The 18,174-nt window shown below is 41.2% G+C and overlaps 2 long non-coding RNA genes across 2 annotated transcripts in view; one reads left to right on the top strand and one right to left on the bottom strand.

Annotated features, from left to right (window-relative positions):
- The first annotated feature begins 852 nt into the window (after nucleotides 1–852).
- LOC148323724 (uncharacterized) lies at nucleotides 853–13,148 on the top strand. Its single transcript, XR_015846557.1, has 3 exons — nucleotides 853–1,142; nucleotides 2,117–2,272; nucleotides 12,934–13,148. It is a non-coding gene; the product is annotated as an uncharacterized LOC148323724 (long non-coding RNA).
- LOC148323723 (uncharacterized) overlaps nucleotides 12,120–18,174 on the bottom strand; it is a 41,677-nt gene continuing 35,622 nt past the window's right edge. Inside the window, exon 5 of the long non-coding RNA XR_015846558.1 lies at nucleotides 12,120–12,608. This is a non-coding gene — a long non-coding RNA (uncharacterized LOC148323723). The remainder of the gene's footprint in view (nucleotides 12,609–18,174) is intronic.

The raw sequence follows: 18,174 nt of genomic DNA, 5'->3' as shown, positions 1-18,174 counted from the left end.
GCTCACCCCCCTGAGGAGCTCTCAAGTTTCTTCATTTCAGCAGCCGCCTGGCTCCCCCCTGGTCAGCAGCCGGCCACGCTGCATGGGAAAGAGGGACATCTGCCCGTCTGAGTGGAAGGGACAGGCTCGCTCACCGTCCGTCTGTCAGCCCCTCACGCCCGTGCACTCCCTGCACTCCCCTCCTTGTTATTCTGGGGAGGACGCGGGATGTGATGTGTGGCATTGTTTGTGCCATACTGGTCAGAGGAGACAGGGGGGGGGGGATGGGCGGCCGGCCGGCTGGCTGGCTGGACTGAGGCTAATGCACTGGAAGCTGCGACAGAGCAGAACGCCGCTGGACCGTGACGCTTCTCGGCACACATTAGCAGGGAAAATAGTACCTGCCTATATCGTATAGACTGGACGGGCGGGCTGCGTCTCCATTACTGAGACTGGTGCCAGACACTGCTTATGTTATGATTTAATATACAGTTCAAAATCAAATATATTTTAATCCATTTTTCTTGGGTTAGGCTTCACTTCATACGAGAACGAGTGATCCAAAATGCCAGACAAAAAAAAAAAAAAAAGCCAACCACAGTGATACAGGGACATCTTGCGAGGTATGCTGACAGCTGGAGTGACATCATCCATCAATTTGTCACTCCCAGTCGAAATTTACTGTTAAAGTGATCAAAAAGAAAATAAGCCATCAAACAGCGACGCAAACAAAGTTTGCGACGCAAAGCAGCAATACTCACTCATGTATTTATTTTATCTATCTGTCTTTGCTGTGACAAATATTAAAACATCAAAATGTGTTATTCAATTACTGTGAAGGCGTTTCTTTTTCCTCTTTGTTCTTTGGCCGAATGTCTTCCGGTAAATGTCAGAGCAATTTCTTTGTACATTTCCGTACGTTTCTTCAGTTTTTTCGGGGATGTGTAATTCAACGATCAACCACTAGGTGGCGGCACACTCGTTTGTTAGACACTAAACTTGACTAAAGAAGAAGAATGAACGAACTACTTCAGCCCAGGCAATTATTTTACTGAAAATGAGTCAATGCCAATCCTGCTTTTTACACCTCGAGAAAACAACTGATTTAGGTTCATTTTAAATTCGCAGCTTTCAGCATGATTTTTGATGTATATTATGAGGCGGTAAGTTTGTTATTATGAAAAAATGAGATGTGCTTTACAAGCTAGTTGATTTTATGCTATTCGTTAGCTGTTTATTTCCTGTAGGCTATATTTTATTTTTCTTTTGTTTTCTTATCATCTGGTGATCTGTGCAGTCACACTTGTAGTTGTCTCTTGATGATATTTCAAGACATTTTTTCAATCCCCTCCCAGTCTTACAGTTTGGCTTGCTGTTCTTCTATTTTCAACACTTCTTGCTAGGAAAGTAAACAAAAAGAACAAGGTCCAATTTTTTATTCTACTTCTATTGTTTGTTCTCAATGTATTTGATGAATTGAAATGTGTTTTTATTGTCTTACTCATGCGTTTAAAGACCTACAAATAATTTGAAGCGCTGTAAAAAAATGTAATTGCAGTGATATGATTTTTCAAAATTGTTCAGCCCTGAACACTAAGAATTGACATTATTAGAGTGCATCTAAACAGAAAGGGTCTCCTGTCTTTTTGTTGTTGTTGTTGTTGTGATGTAAACACTGATTATTTTTGTAATGATTACCTCTAACTAATTAAATGAGGTCCTCTGCGACCTGTTCCGCGCAAGGAAAGGCTCAGCGATCGATAGGCACATATTTGCATAAAAATCTATTTGACCGTAACTGAAGGATCACGGCTGAGCTCCTCGGATAAAGATGTCTGCGGCCCCTCTTTGCCTATCCAAACCGCAGCGTTAATTTCTTCCGCTTCCCCCAACTTCATATTTGTTCTGATTTATAAATGGGGTTAGAGTTCAAAAGCATGTGGCTGAAGGGAGCCAAGATGTGCACACATATTAATTAGCATAAAGGCAGTTAAACTTCTGCTGCCTGAGTTTCTGTTTAATTGGATTATGTGGGATATGTTCAAACACTTTGCAGGAAGGAGGGGAAAAAAAAAAAAGGGCTTTTGACTTCATGGCAAATCCCATGCATTTAACCATTTGTTATGTTTCCGCTCAGGCCGAATCGCATGCGGGTTGGGACTGTGCTTTTTGACTGCTGGCCGCCAGCCACGCGTCTGCGAGCAGAGGAGGAGCGCTCGGAGGAGCCCCGCACCTCCTGGACTGAGGCGGAGGTGAAGGAGAGAGTAGCGCGCTCTCCTTGTCAGCTGCAAGGGTAATTACTGCTGGCTGAAATTACTCAACATTTGTTTATTAGCTCCCCAGAGCACACTGTAAATAGATTGTCTGTTATAGTCCGATCACATTAAACCGAGCCCCACCCCCCCCACCTCCCCCCCAACACGGCCACCTCCCGCTTGCTATGAGCCAGCCTGCTGCTCACTTATTGAGCAGCTCCAACCAAGGAGCCATGTTAAATGTGATTGTTTTCCATTAGCCACATCCTGTCTAATACCTCACGTGTGCGCTGCAATTACTGAATTCCGCCATGCTACATAACCTTCATTAGTTGACTGTGGCAGCAGAACCCCCCCCCCCCCCCCAAACACACACCCGTCACCCGCACCCTCTCTGAAACCATTTTTTTTTTTTTTACACTTCTGTTGTTGTTATTCATGAGTGAGGAGTGTTTTGATTAAGTATTGATTTTAACATGGACACTGTGTGCCTTGTTGTGCATGGAGATCGTGTGACTGTGCACCAAAAAAAAAAAAAAAGACAGCCCATGTCTTCTCTGGTATTCATTGCGCTGGCTGCGTCCTGTCAAAGATGACATTCTGAAACAGTTGACCCACTGAAAATGAATTCTCGGCCGGAGCCAAGTGACAGAGGAGAGCGAATCATACCCCGAAACTGTTTCGAGATTAAAAGCAGAGGCAGGCACACGCCTGTCAGCGCAAGTGGAGATGGAAAATGGGATGAACGTGGAGTGTATTAATTCAGAGTGTAAGATCACTTACACGTGAAAGATGATGACATCCATTTTGCGCCATTACACAAATGACAAACGCCGCCGGAGCAGACGATCCAGATGTTCGTCCCAAAACTGGTCCTGAACGTCCGCCTCGTTATCGCAACCAAAATTCAATTGGAAACCTGACACTGTAATGTTTGAAACTTTTCGGTCCGAAGAAAGAGTTCAATTCAAGCTACTGTTGCCAATGAATGCAATTTAAGGCAAAAAAAAGAATTACTTAATTATTCATTTGAAAGTATAATCACATCTATGTAATGGATGAAATGAAGATTAAAAAATAAAATAAAACCTCTGTTCAACTTGAAAATTTTTATGAAATATTCTCTCCTTTAAAGAACATAAATGTAAAGTACTAGAAATATAGCTTTTGAATTTGAATTTTGCATGAGAATTGTGAACATTTTGAAAACTAATCATTATTTATCTGTCGATTATTTTGTTGATTAATCAATTAATCGGGTAAAAAAAACAAACAAAAATTTTTTTTAATTTCCAACCCATTCCAAAATCTGACAATATTTCAAAATGCAGAAAACGCATCAACAAAATGTATGATTTGGTCTGTAAAATGTTGATCTTTTGTTTTCCAAAGTAAAAGTTTTATTTGGCAACCAGACCGCTTTTGGACAATTTTAAATTTAAAACGGCGTCTAATTTTCCATTCATTTGATAATCGATTAATTGTTGATTAATCGTTGCGCAACAAGTTAGAAAAAAAAATTGTTTTCCACTCTCCAATTTTGGAGTGTGATTTATTTTCACGTGACTGCGATTTATTATAATCTCAATGTCATCTCATTTTCTTTTTGTCTGACTACAATAACGTAAATCCCACCAGCCCGCCCCTTTTCATCATCACTTAAAAGTAATCAAAATTCTGCTGTACTCGGCACCTCACTCCCATTTATTAATCTCCAAATATTGATCTTTTTGTCAACATCGGCCTGCCGCCAGTGACACCTGTTTTGCCGCGCGGGCCCACCGTGTAATTTGCACAGCCCTTTGCGAGTGACGCGTGGCGCCGATGGCGCGCGCAAGGGGCCGCCGGACCGGATTACACGTACCGAGACATTTGTAAAAGAGATATTTAGCCGTAAAATGAACTAACGCAGCATGCTTTGTGTGGCCGTGACAGGTAGAGCACGGCTCCCCGGGAACAAGAGTAATAAAGCGCTATCTGTCTGTTGCCTCGCTCTTCCTCTAATGCCCCCCTAATAAAAGGCACCACTGAGGTGACTGTGCACAAATAAGGGCCCCGAGCTGCCGGACATCCATCCCAGCCCCCTGGAGCCGCATTACACAAACCTAATGGCCACTCCAAGCTTCATTAGGATATTAATTCTCCACGTTTGTGAAGTGATTCCATCTGTAACGTGACAGTAGCCGGCTGGCGGCGAGACGTCGCGTTATTGTTGTCGCCGCCGCCCTCGCCCTCGCCCTCCCTCCCTCCCGGACGTGTTCGTCGCGAGCCGCTATCTGCCTTTGGCTTTGAGTGGCCGACAGAAATCTGATGAGAGCGCTTGTCCTTTGAGATGGAGCCCAATGGAGCAAGTCCGAGCGCTGCCAAAAGCGGAGCTCCGTCGGAGCAGGGGAGCAGATGGTCGGGTCCGACCCGGCCGGGTCTGGGAAACGAGCGGCAGCGCTCAACAGAAGATGTCTTTTTTTTTTTTTAAGATATGCCGACTCCCACCTGAAGAATGTCAAGTACAGGCCGTGTGACAATCATTGGAGGTAATATAAAAGCAAATTCACTTTCCCGCCTGGATGCATCAGCCAATCATAATTCAGTGGGCGTGGCCTCGAATAAAGGCGGCTCCAACATTTTGGAGAAGACTGACTATGGAGCAAAGGAAGTCCTATGTGGACCGATTGGCATTTCATGTTGCCCCTCTTACGTCTGAGGTCGGGGGACGGGTCAGGTGAAGCTTCCGCTGTTTGTCTATTCGTGCCCTGTGATTGGCTGCCAAGCAGCGTCTGGTCCAAAGCCGGCCGGCTGCGATCGACTCCAGTGAGCCAAATGAGGACGAGCGCTACGGAAAAATGAATGGTCGGAAATCTCCAAGAATGGGCGTCGACCACGCAATCGATGTGATTCAAGGAAATGGATCGCTTGTTTCAAAGCAGCGCCGTGTCAAAAGATTAGCACTTCGGCTGCTCGTCTTTGCTGTTAAGAATTTCATTCATCCCAACAAGGCTCGTCACGATAGAGCTGAAGGAGTATTTTGACATTTGTGAAGTGCGAAAGATAATTGCCTTGAAAGAGGCGAGAGGAGATGAAAGATAAACGGTTGAAGCTGCGGAGAACTTTGAGGGGTGGAATGTGGTGGTGGAGGGTGGGGGGGGTCCGCTGATCGCAAAGGGGCAACAAGCCACACAGACCAAGCACATAAATAGTCATGAAATGAGAACTTTCTACTTTGTATTGAAGTTAAGACTGAAACATTGAGCGAGAGGCCACCGGGCCACACGAAATAATCCTTGACTGAGCCGCCCGTTCTGAATCGCATATTAGCCGGCCGGATTTTAATGTAAATATGCCATTATGCCGTCATTACGCCGATCAGGCGGCGTGGCACGCAGGTCAGGCCGGCCGGCGTTAATTTTGCAGGCAAAAGCTCTTTTTCCCCGTTCCTCTTTTGAAATGTTAATAACTTTCTATTAGTTAATGTGGCGTGACTAAAATTCAAATCAGACATAATTTATTTTAATATCTGTGACGAGCTTGTATGACCATTTAGCGGCCGTCTCCCGCTGAATACAACACTCCAAATTGTAGTCATTTGCATCGGGTGGAAAAGGCACGCCTTGTCTCGCTGCCGTGAAGTCGAGGATGATTCATTTATGCTCTGTCAAGTGCAAGTATATAGAATTAAATATTGTCATCCATCACATTTGCTTTATTTATTTCTTTTCACGTGGATGTGTCATTTGCACACGGCGAAAAAAATTGCATTTATCTTGAGTTTGGGAGGCGCTGACCAAATGTGACTTTCATGCCCTCTTTGGAAACAATGGCGCTCGCTCGTATGGAAGGATTAACGCGTTTCGAGGGCCGCCGGCCAAAAAAAGTGTTCCGATTGACCCTTCACCTGCTGCGATGCAACCTCCGAGCGTTGTGAATGCACCTCAGGTTGCGCGTTACGCGCGGCCAATACAATTCGACACCTGCACTCCACTCCGATCATGGCAGCGAGCTCAAAGAATTGTGCCGGCAAAAAAGGGACAAATTAAAGACAACTTTTTTTTCCCACATTAGTTTGGATGAATTTTCTGTTACATCAAACTACCTCGAGGATCAATTGGACCTTTCTTGCTGAATCAAACAGATATATAACCAAAAAATGGTGGAGCAACACACGTAGACAAAAAAAAAAATACTACTTCTATTAAGACTTCATTTCAATTCTTTTTTTTTTTAACGCAGTTTGTTTTGTTGCAGACATCTCATATGTGGCAAGGATAGTAAAAAATCAGCGTAGGTGGAAAATAAAAACTCTTCCAAGGTGTCACATATTTGTATTAAGGTCAATGATGCAGCGATTGGTAAATGAAGCTTCAAATCGGCTTCATGACCCAGTTGTAGTATTTTTTACCTCCAGTAGGGGGCACCCTCCGTTCAACATTGGGCTGCAACCATTTTTGAAACCCTTTCTTGAAAGCAACAGCGCCATCTACAGGACTCAAAAATACAACAACTGGTTCATGAAGCAAATTTGAAGCTTCATTTTCCCATCACTACAATGATGAACTTTTATCTAAACCAACAACTTCAAAAAAAAAAAAAAAAACAGGAATGAAATGATCACAACCAAAAAGGATCACGACTCGCTATAAAAAAAAGATCACAGCATTTTACTCAAAACCATCTCTACTTGAGAGTTTTGAGTTTTATTTCCATTTTTGTGTGTATTTTGTTAAATGTTTTCCGTGTCAAAAGGACTGCTGAGGAAAAAAAAAAAAAAAAAGGCCATTAAAACAACAGACTTTTACTCACTCTCCGTCTTTTGACTGCTAATTGAGAGAATTTTTCTAATTAGCGCCGGAAAAAGTGTCAGCGTCCTAACATGTTGTTGTCCTTGAAATATGCTGTAAAACAGTCGAAAGGCGCTTTATCGCACACAAACGCTTCGTTATCGGCAGAGCATTTTCCCGATTTAATTTGAGGGAAAAATATGCTAATGTGAGGAGACGGGTCGAGGCTAATAGTTTCAGGTGAAAGTGTCGGCGGAGGTTTCAATTAATCGCCCGTTCGCTCCTACTTTTAAAAAGGAGGCTTCCGGTGGCCCCGTGAATTTTTCAGGGTGAGGCCGATTGAAAACATCTGGGCGAGTGGAGGGAGCACTCCCACATTCTCCAGCACCGGCTGAGATTCCACAATGCCCTCTGAAGTGACAGCTTTGACCTCGGCCAGTGTGCACGCGTGCGGCTGCCAGAATGTGCTCTGGCTGAAAAAGAGTACGCAGCCACACGCTCCGGGCACTGGATGCTACTGCCGCTTATGACGGGAACTCTGTTGACAGCCAGCGTTTCGGCGGGGCGAAAATGCTTCCCGCTTGAAACCAAAAAAAAAAAAAAAAACACCCCCAATGCAAAATATTTGGACACAAATTTGACATGAACAAGCAGCGATATATTTCTGGAATATATTCGGTGTTAAGGTGCTTGAAATGCTGACAAATATGGGAATGTCAATGTTGCCGTTTGGATGTGAATGCTTGGGATTGTTCAAGAAATGCTGGAAAACGGGACAAAAAAAAAGATGCCGTTTTTTGGATCTGCCCACTTAAAAGGAATTTGTCAAGTATAGACAACGTTAAAATTATGATCGCCGTTCACAGATTATATTTGATTGTGAAATTAGACAAACAGAAGAGAATTATAAAAATTGATATCGCAACTTTGTGAACCTCGAACCAAATCTTGATAGTTAACGAGCTCATCACAGATTCCAGGTTTGCGGTTCTGCTATTTCGTAGAATTTTTTTTTTTTTTTTCCAGTTTAGAGCAATTTGGTTTTGTCTCCTGTATTGGGTGTAATTCCACTTCGACCACTAGATGGTGCCAACTGATTTCATTTGACACTATCAATTTGAAAAAGAGTGAAAACAGGAAGTGCTCCAAATTGCAGAAGATTGTGACGTGAAATCTTTAATCCTGCTTTTCATGCCTACCTGTACGTGATCATCCGGCGGGCTGAATAAAATTTAAAAACACAGTTTTCATCATGTTGTGCAAATCCTAATAGTGTCGATTTGTTTCTTGCATTTTCAAAACGATAATTGGTTTGTAAGCACTGTTGTTTTTGTCAAAGCTTTAACTTTTCGATGAACTTTACCGAAGAAACTTTCTACGATTTTTTTTTTTTTTTTTTAATTTAGGCCTTTTTTTTTTTTTTTTAACGACATCACCTTGCTGTGTCTGTGATTGACTGTTTACATTTTCTGGCGGTTGTTGTGCGTGTGCGCAAAATGCAGCCGCTTCACATATAGTGATTGTCAGCAGATGCACATTGTTATTCCAAACAGATGTGAGTGTGACAAGCTTAAACACGGCGAGTATACGCTCCCATTTAAATCTCACCTGCCCACCACTCCAACTGCGAACATCTTGATTGGGCTGAGTGGGGGAAAAAAAAAAAAAAAGCTTTTGCTCAATTGTTTCCGCATTTGCGTATTTACAGCAACAGTTTCAGAGGGGCTGCTGGTATAATGAGACGTGTTTAAATATTTTAGCTGAATAAATATTAATGGAATTAGTCGTGGCCTAATGAGTTTCCGAGAGGAACGCTTTAACATATTTTATTCATTGACGGGCAAATCGAAGGAATGGGCGGCATATTGTATAATAATATAAATGGGCAATTAGTCACAATATTTGGCACATTCTCATCCGACGCCTTTGGAGAGACGTCAATGCTTACTATCAAGGAGCTATTACTTTAACAACATATTTAGTAATGTGGTTGCTGCGCATTGCATCATACGGAGAGAAGATGTTGTTTGGCTCGCTCGCTCTCTCTGAGCTACATCAAATTCCATTCGACAGCCCTGCAAACTGAAACCACCATCAGAAAAAAAAACAAAAAAACATATTGTAAAAGTCCCGAGCTGGAAAATGAATTCTACTTAATTAGAAGCTTTCTTACACCCACACATCTCTCCACGTTTGAGCCGTGAAAATATATCCGTTTAAAGCCGGAATATATCGCGGAGCTTTTTTGCGCTAGCGGACAGCTAGCTCACAAGCTAACAGGCGTCCACGACTCCTCTCGCCCAGCGGACGTCTTTTAAAAGTGTGTTGTAATTACGTTCATGATTAAAGTGCATAATATCTGCCTTAAATAAAATATGTGACAAACGTAACATTCATAATGTGCACATTTTGAATTATTATTATTATTTTTTTTTTAAATGACAGAAAACTCAAAATAACTTTCCCTATTTTATTTTATTTTAAGTAACCATTTACCTTTCAGAATTAAAGTGCCTCAAAGAAAATAATTATTATATAAATAATTAAATACACAGGACGAGATTTAAAGTCATCATAATGAGGTCAAAAGTCGTTATGACGAGATTAAAAGTCATTTTACATTTCGTCATGACAACCCCATTCTCATACATTGGCCCACCGTGTTCGCGATAAAGTTGAACAATTTCACGAAACACGACATGACTACCTGTCGACCGTAAGCAGAGCATTAACGTGTTTATAATTTTTTTTTTTAAATTAAAGTTATTATATTGGAGCTCATCAGATTGTGCAAGTGTACTTAATAAAGTGTCCGCTCATGTGTCCTTGTAATGCAACAAGGAGTTCTAGGCTGACTTAAATTCAAGATAGGTGCGCCTAAGCTGTATTAATCCATGCTAGAATGTAAAAGCTATAAACTCTGTCAGAAAAAAAAAAAAGGCTGCGGAAAATGTACAATATTATAGATTAAACAAAAGCCAGTGAAATGGAGTTCATTTGCATCACCCTTCTCTTTTCACACGAGCTAAACTGCTTACCATTATTCAAAGATATCTTTTAAATAAGGCCCAAATATGCGGGTGAAACCAATTTAACGAGCGGCCACCAAAGACGCCGGTCAAATGATCTATATAGAGATTTTCACGGCGTAAGCCTCTTATCGCAGCTGCTATAAAACACACATCATTCTGTTTCGGGACTGAATTGCCGAGATAGGAAAATACAATAAATGTGACATCTTAAAGCTTGGCTTACAGTACTTGTTAATTACAAAACCATTTCAAAAATGAAGTTGGCCAAGTTCAAGAAAATGCATATTAGTCGAAAGATTTGCTCTGAAAAGAGGGAGAGGCGTATCGGCAGTGATCAACGCCAGGTTTTATATAATTGAAGGCCGTTCCATTTTGCGGCTAATCAAGTCGTATTGCAGGTGCTTTTCTCATTTAATGAACTTTTTTTTTGGGCGCCAGAATGGTACCTTAACACAACAGTGTATTTAAATGAACTTTTAAGACGAGGGAATCATTGCCTTGGCAGCTGTGGATCATCCACAAAAAATGGCGGTGACGTTAGCGCTAGCGTTAAACATGCAGTCGCCCCCTAGTGGTTGGCAGACTACCGTTTAAGAAAGAACTGTACAATATATGCAAGAATGGAAATTTCACAGACGATTTGGTTCATTTCATCGTGTCAGAAAAAAATCGTGATCGTGATTAAAATTCCATTCTTTGCGCTGCTCTGTTTGAAAAAAACGGCCATAACTTTTTCGTTTGGAAAAGCTTAACTCATTTAATGCCATTGACGGCTAAAGACGTCAAAAATCGAGACAGCAAAAATAACAATGCTCACAGACATATTTTTTTATCCTCCGGAAAAAATGGCTAATATTACAGCAACTTTTCTGCATACGTCTAAATATCTGTATTATACTGCTCCCTGATGGCCATTTTGATGATAACAACTGATATTAGTTGTAAAATAAAAGCCCAAAATATTTATATATTTTTTTTTATACATTTTTTTTTAATCCTTAAAACTACAGTCGTCAGGTGGTCTGAAATGAACACAAAAAAGCTCAAACAGGACGTGGCGTTTAAGGGCAATAAATATCAGAACAAACAAACAATGCATCCTCTTTAATTGACTGTAGGAAGAAGAAGACCGCGCGACTTGTTTTACAGCAGGTGCCGACGAAAGCGTTCTCCACGCAGCACACACGCAGATCATACGGCGAGGCTTTGTGAGCCTTTTTCAATATCAACAGTGACCAAAATAGCGTCTTATTAATCAAGAGAGCCCTCTTTACGGGACTAATTGAACTAGCCAAACAACGGCTAATGAGCAAGCGCAACAGGGAAAGGCTTGTTTTGTCATTTGCACGTAAGGAGTTGATGTATTCATGCATCAGGAATATTCGGGGCTCTCCATTTTGTCCGATAGATGGTGGTGATTGCAATTAACACATTTTTACATGTATAAAAAAAATAAAAAAGAATTTTTTAAAAAGACAAATCATTTCAAAACGTATTCCATCATTGATGTCCTGCATAACTCAGTTGAAAAAATATAAACTATTTTTTAAGGGAGGAAATGAAAAGAAACAAATGAGACAAGATGGTTGCACAAGTGTGCACACCCGCTTATCAATTGGGATGTGACTGCTTTCACAAATCACATTCAAACGCTAAATGGGAACCGGCACACACATTTAGACGCCCGCTCATTAACACCAAATAAAGTTGAAAACTTGTCCAATGTATTTGGGGGGGGGGTGCTTTGTCTTTTGCTGTAATGTAAAAAAAAAAAAGCCAACTTTTGCGGATTTGTTAAGAGACGCCAGCCGATTAAATCGTCAGGCCGATTAATCGGTCACAAATTATTTTAATGGTGTAAAATGTTTTGAAAAGATTTGTCACAAAACTTGACATGTGAACTCGCTTACAGACTTTGTATCCGCTCTTTAATTATATTTAGATGAAATGTTTATAACAATAAAGTAAAGCATCCAAAAATTCTAGTATGAAATATTGTTTCAAACAAATGTTGATCATTTATCTTGGTCACAAAAAACTGACACATTTGAACAGGCAGTTGTGAGAGTTTTTTTTTTTTTATTGACTTATTTTTCAATATAGTTTTACTTTCATTTTGGTGGTGCATTCAATTGTACATCTCGTACAGAACGGAGGAGCACTGCTCCTACAAAGGCCGAAAAAGAGACGAAGGAAAAAAAGAACCTGCTCGCGTCTCCCATTTTTCCACTGCGGCGGTCTAGTCAATAGCGGCCATCCTGACACTGACTGTGTCGCTTATTAGAGCCCGTGTCTACTTCAGCAAACACTCCACAGTGCAAAGATGGATGAGCAACACTCCTCGGCCACTACAGCCACATTTATCTGGAAACGGCGGGGAGAGTTTTTGGAGGTGAGGAATAATTCCAGCCAGCGGTCGGTGCCCACTTTGAGAAGGAGGAGGAGGAGGACCACCACGGGGCATCTGACAGTGATGAAGAGCACGGGCACACGCTGGCAGATTCGTCTTGAGCCGCAGCGAGGGGAGGGGGGGCTGGCCCTCACGAGCGAGGTTTGGCGGCTGAACACAGCTTTAACAATAAAAAAAAAAAAAAAAAGAGTGTTTATCTCCGAGCTGTGGCGTTGAACAATGACAAAAGAGCTTGACTTTTTTTGCGGACTTTCAAAAGTGACATCAGGCGGCGCAAGGCTGCCGCTCGTCATTCTTTGACGCCGGCGTGCCGTGTGTGACGGCGCTGACGGCGGCCAGCGTACCCGCGAGGCCCGAAGCTGACAGACAAGCCGGGCGAGCTCGGAACCCGCCACATGGAAATGAAGGCCCGCTTTAGATGATGGAGAGATGCACAGATCCCAATTTTTATTTTCTGTATTCAAGCTGCCCTCTACTGTTCACAGGCCCAATGGCAGAGCGAGACACAAAAAGGAAATGGCGCGTTTCGGATGGCAAACCTCAACTGGCCGCCGCCTCCTCCCAAGTGTGGCGGATGCAAAATGGGCGGGCGGGAAGATTAGTTAATTGGATTTGCTTTTTCTTTTGCCTCCATTTGATGTCTTTATAAGACAATATATTAACATGTTTTATTTGATACCACAAAGAAGAGATTATTGGAATGGACACTCAAAGACAATTAAAACACAAATGCTCATCCATCCATCCCTCTGTTTTTTTGGGGGGGGGGACAAAAAGTGCCAGAATAACTTACAACAAGGTATTTTTGAATGACCGAAAATGAACGATCAAAATTGTATTTTATGAACGTAAACCACTGTGGTGAATGTTAGTAGTTTAAAACTTGTATTGCTGCTCAGTTTTGAATTATTCTTCAACAGGAATAGTTAGGATTCTGAAAAAAATCATAATTGGTGTTATATATAATAAGAGTACTTTATGAGGCTCACATGTGTATGCTTTAGGGCTTATCTACAGCTTTGTGCGAGAACAATTAGTTGAAAACACAAATGATGGGTCGCCAGTATTTGAAGAGAATAACCTGCTCTCGCATAAATGATTTTGTCCAAAAAATGTGTCTAAGGATTAGTGGGAAAATAGTTTTTTATTTTTTATTTTTTTTTTAGAATTATTTAAAATTGTCTTGACATCCATTTTATGAAAATCACATTTAATAGAGAAGTGCCTAAAAAAAACTGTTGAAACATCCTTGACATCAAATATCTGCTTTCTGTTACTTCAAAATGTTTTTAGACGTGTTTTATAAAAATCACACTCGCTTACAGAATCCATGCTTTATAAAAAAACGCATACAAAATTATATATTTGGAAATTAGGAGGAATTTGTTCACAAAAATAAAAAAAAGTCTCAATCCTATTTTTTGGTTTATTTAAAAATGTTAACTCAAAATTGCGATTTTTAAATTTTATTTTTTTACAAACATGATGTAATTGTGCTGTTAATTGAAAAGAACATTCTGTCGAAAAGGATTTGATTCAGGACTTGGCATCATGAAATCTGATCCAAAAAATGGACTTGTTTGCTGGCCTCAAGAAAAAAAAAATGTTCTTCTTTCTTTTTTATTGATTTTATGACCGTCGACTGTCTCCCCAACATGACAAACGCCGTTTCTTCTCTTTTTTGCTGGCAAGACGGGAGCTTTTCAGCTCAGCATGAGCGCCGTTCGCGGCGCGCGTTGCCGCACATCTCCACATTTCTTTCCAGTGCCTTGCTGCAGCCTCAACCTCGAAAATATTCCACCCCGACGCCAAAGCAATCCTTTTTTTTTTTTTTTTTTTGTCCAATTTCCTCCTGAATTGCCACCAGCACACGTTGATTAACGACATGCACACTCAAGAGAGCACCTTTTTACAGTGTCATCCACCCAATTTGATTTACAAAAGAACATTTTTTTTTTGTAGCCTTTTCCCCCCTCTTGACAATTACATTACGAACGTGATTTTCCCAACGATGCAAGCGCGCCTCGGAAATAGAATTTCCCAAATGCAAGTGGCCTGCGCGCTAACTAGGGCAACATATTTTCTCGGGTCATTAGCATATCATCGGAATTCAGCGAGCTGACACAATTGCAGAGATCAACACAGTTGATGTGTCAGCCACATGTATGTGTTGGCTGCTCTCAAAGTCAAGTGGATGTTAATGCCCCCCCCCGCAAACCCCGCCGCTCTGATTTGCCTCATAAAGCAGCGGCGCATTTGCGCGCGAGCTCTCCTTACATCTTTCAAGAGAAAATTGTGGAGTTTAACCTTGCGTTATTATCTCTCATTTTGGCTTTGTGCAGGGAACAGACGTACATCCACAAGGAATTGGGCACAGTGGTCAGGACGCTGATAATCCCGAGTCTTTGACTGCTGATAAGGCGGCCAATTTAACAAAATTACAAACCAGCGCCGCCGATGCTCGCCGTTCATTAATGCGGCGCATGGAGAAAGATAATAATTCAAATCAAGCTCTTACTAACAATTATCTCTCTTGATAAAGATTTCATTAAATCCCATTCAAACTTTCACTCAGTAAGAGCAGCTGAAAAAAAACAAAAGCGGAGCATAAATGAAAGCATATTTTCACTGCAAATTCCCATTTTCGAAACAAATGCTGTTGACCAACACGGTTATTATGCGCCCCGTTTAATTACATTTTGGCTTTAATTGTGTCAATCAAAATAATCTATAATGCTGTTTTTAATTACACTTTGGGAGTGACCTTATGAAAAGGGAATTTTATTATGTGTGCGCAATAATTACCCCGCCGCCATCCCAGAAAGGTGCTCGCGTCTTGCGCGCCGATTGCACACATGACTGACATCTTCTATTTGTTGGCGTTTTGCCTCAATAATTAGGAAGGGCACGCCCACTCTTTTATTGAGGAAGTCAAGTCAAAAATATTCGATACAATATATTCAATGCGGCCCCCAAAAGAGTTTTGCAATAAATAGTTTCAGTGGAATATGACTTAAGCAGCAAAATCCACTCGCAGTCCAAATCTCTGTTTGCATATTCGTTTGATCGTTTAACCATCCAATCCTGAATCCATTTAAATGGTTTATAAACTCCTTCACTACCATCCGAGTAAAAAAAAAAAAAAATGGATCTTTGACGTCTTTAGCCGTCAATGGTACTAAATGAGTTAACGAGCTCATCACAGATTCCAAAGTTTGCGCTTCTGCTTTTTCGTAGATTTTTTTTTTTCAGTTTAGACCAATTTAGTTTTGTCTCTTGTTTTGTGTGTAATTCCCCTGTCGACCAATAGATGGTGCCAACTGATTTAATGTGACACTTTATATTTGAAAAACAGAATTTTAAATTCAGCCTTAATTGTACTTTTGGCCCAAAACAAAAGTCGAGTCGCACCGGGATTCCCTTTCATCCTTGGCTTGTTGCACCTGTCTTGCGTTCACCTCTCCCTTCGGATCCGCCTTGACAATGATTCCGAGAAAGAACGATATCGTTTATGGAGTTGAAAATGACGAGGCGGCGGTGGCAGCGGCGTGACAAGACAGCTGCGGCAATCTGAATGCATGATCAGCCAAATGGAACTAAAAGCAATTATGCACCACAATAACATTTATGTATGCATCAAGTTTTAAAGATTGACAAATGATTGTAATTACCGCCGAGGCGTCGGCTCGCCATTAGCGACATCGTATTGCGCAAGATCCTTAGCCATCCAATTAAAGTCATTTCCTTTTTCACAACGTAACCTCGGCAACGTGCTGTGCAATGCATGCGTGTGTGTGTGTGTGTGTTAATGTGAGAGCTTAATTTACAGGTAAGAAATATCAGCACAGTGTAAAGTGTCGCACAACTGTTGAATCGCAGGAAAAATAGCTTTTCTTTCTCCCCCCGTGTGAGAGTTCTTTGATTAAGCAAGAGGATATGTGTGAGAGCGTTTTTGGTGTGAATAGGTTTTGAGGTGTGAGAGCAATTTTTTCTCCATGAGAGAGTTTTTGGGTGAACGATGAGAGGTCAGGTGAGGTTTTTTTTTTTTAATTGGTGTGTGTGTGTGTGCGTGTGTGTTTTTTGTGAGTTTTTGGGGGATTTTTGGAGGTTTTTTGTTTGTTTTGTTCTAAAGAGCAATTTTGCTTATCATTGACTTCATTTTTTTTTTGTTTATTAAACAACATGATCATATAACAAATGAACAATTTGTTTCCTTTTTTCTTTTATTATAATTTTTTTTACTAACATTGTGCACACAGAAAACTGTATTTTCTTGTCTCATAATATTTAAAAAAAAACAAACATTTTGGGACCGTCTCAGCGATTGATACTATTTTGCTACTTGTGTTTTGATGAGGCGCATCAATTTTTGCCTTGGAAAATACAAAAGTGTTTGAGCGAGAGTTTCAAATAAAATTATGAATTTAAAAAAAATTTTAAAAAAAATGCATCACCTCCCATTCAAGTCTGTGATCTAAAAACTCATTCAAGACATTGGAAATGTGACCCTGCTGTACCTCTCGCCTTCACTAAACTGAGCACCGTTTCATGAATACAAAAAAAAAAAAAAAAAAAATCTCCATTTCCACCTTGAGTGCAAGGCAGCTTTCGAAACACAAAAGCCCGAGAGCAGATGTACGGTCCGTAGCATCTCCCAACGCCGAGCGATGGAGCAGCCTGGAGACGGCGTAGCCTTCTTCATGCTGGCTTGCCCGAGAGCTGCCCAGAGCATGGACAATTAGAGGGGTCCCCGGTGCCTCTTTGCTCTCTGTGCGCCTGGTGGGCTCTTCTGTAAGGCACTGGGGGGGGGGGGGGGTCTTGTGGCACCGACTGGGCCTGCTTGACGGGCTAGGCCAGAGGCGTCGAGCTGGGGGAGGCCTGATCTCGATAATCCTTTTGGCCCCAAGAGGCTGTCATCGCGCTCACACCGCTGGAAGCGAGAATGGGAATGGACCGGGGGGCTTTTTTTTTTCAAGCTTTACCTGCTCATCATCCAGCGGTAAAACTCACTGTGATTCAAATAGAGTGACCTTTTTTTTTTTTTTTAAGTTCGAGAATCAGTTGCTCAGGAGTGTCAATTAGGGATGGGATAAAATGTTGTATTCCAATATCACGTTTTTACTTTTTCTGACGAGTGTGACAATTTTTGACATGTGACAGTTCTCTTCATTTTATTTTTAACATTCTCTGCTGGCTGAAGTTTCTGAATGTCATATTGATGTTGATGTGTCCGATTTTTATTGTGAAATAAAATCCTTGATTCAGTTTGCTGAGATTTAAGATGAAAATCGCTCCAAAAAATCGTAAAGTTGCTCCTCAAATAAAGTTATTGAAGAGCAAAACTCCTCAGCAGAGAATAAAAATGATTTTTGTTCAAATCATTTTTTGCCGATAATGTGAAATCCTTAAAGTTGAAACCTTGCCAAAGGTTGGCGAGAGATTTTTAGGATTTCCCATGATTTTTACTTATTAAAGCTTAGAAGCCATTCCGCGTCAGAAAATGGCCTGCGTTCAATCTATATTTGACGGACAATCTACATCACAAGTCGTGAAGTCCACTTAAATACCGAGTGGAAAAAAAAAGAAAAAAAAAAAGCAGTAACCGAGCCGCAAATGTTCTGCGTCGCCATTCTCTGCTTTCATTAACGTACAATTTGGTGTTGAAATTCCCTCGACCTCGCCATCATCTGTTGACCCGCAGGAGTATATGTGATGTAAAATAAGTT

Source organism: Idiotropiscis lumnitzeri, chromosome 14, assembly GCF_059441095.1.
Source record: "Idiotropiscis lumnitzeri isolate Australia: NSW breed Sydney's pygmy pipehorse chromosome 14, RoL_Ilum_1.0, whole genome shotgun sequence".
Classification (NCBI taxonomy): Eukaryota; Metazoa; Chordata; class Actinopteri; order Syngnathiformes; family Syngnathidae; genus Idiotropiscis; species Idiotropiscis lumnitzeri.
Note: the sequence above shows the minus strand (reverse complement) of the source record. Positions and strands in the feature narration are given on the sequence as shown.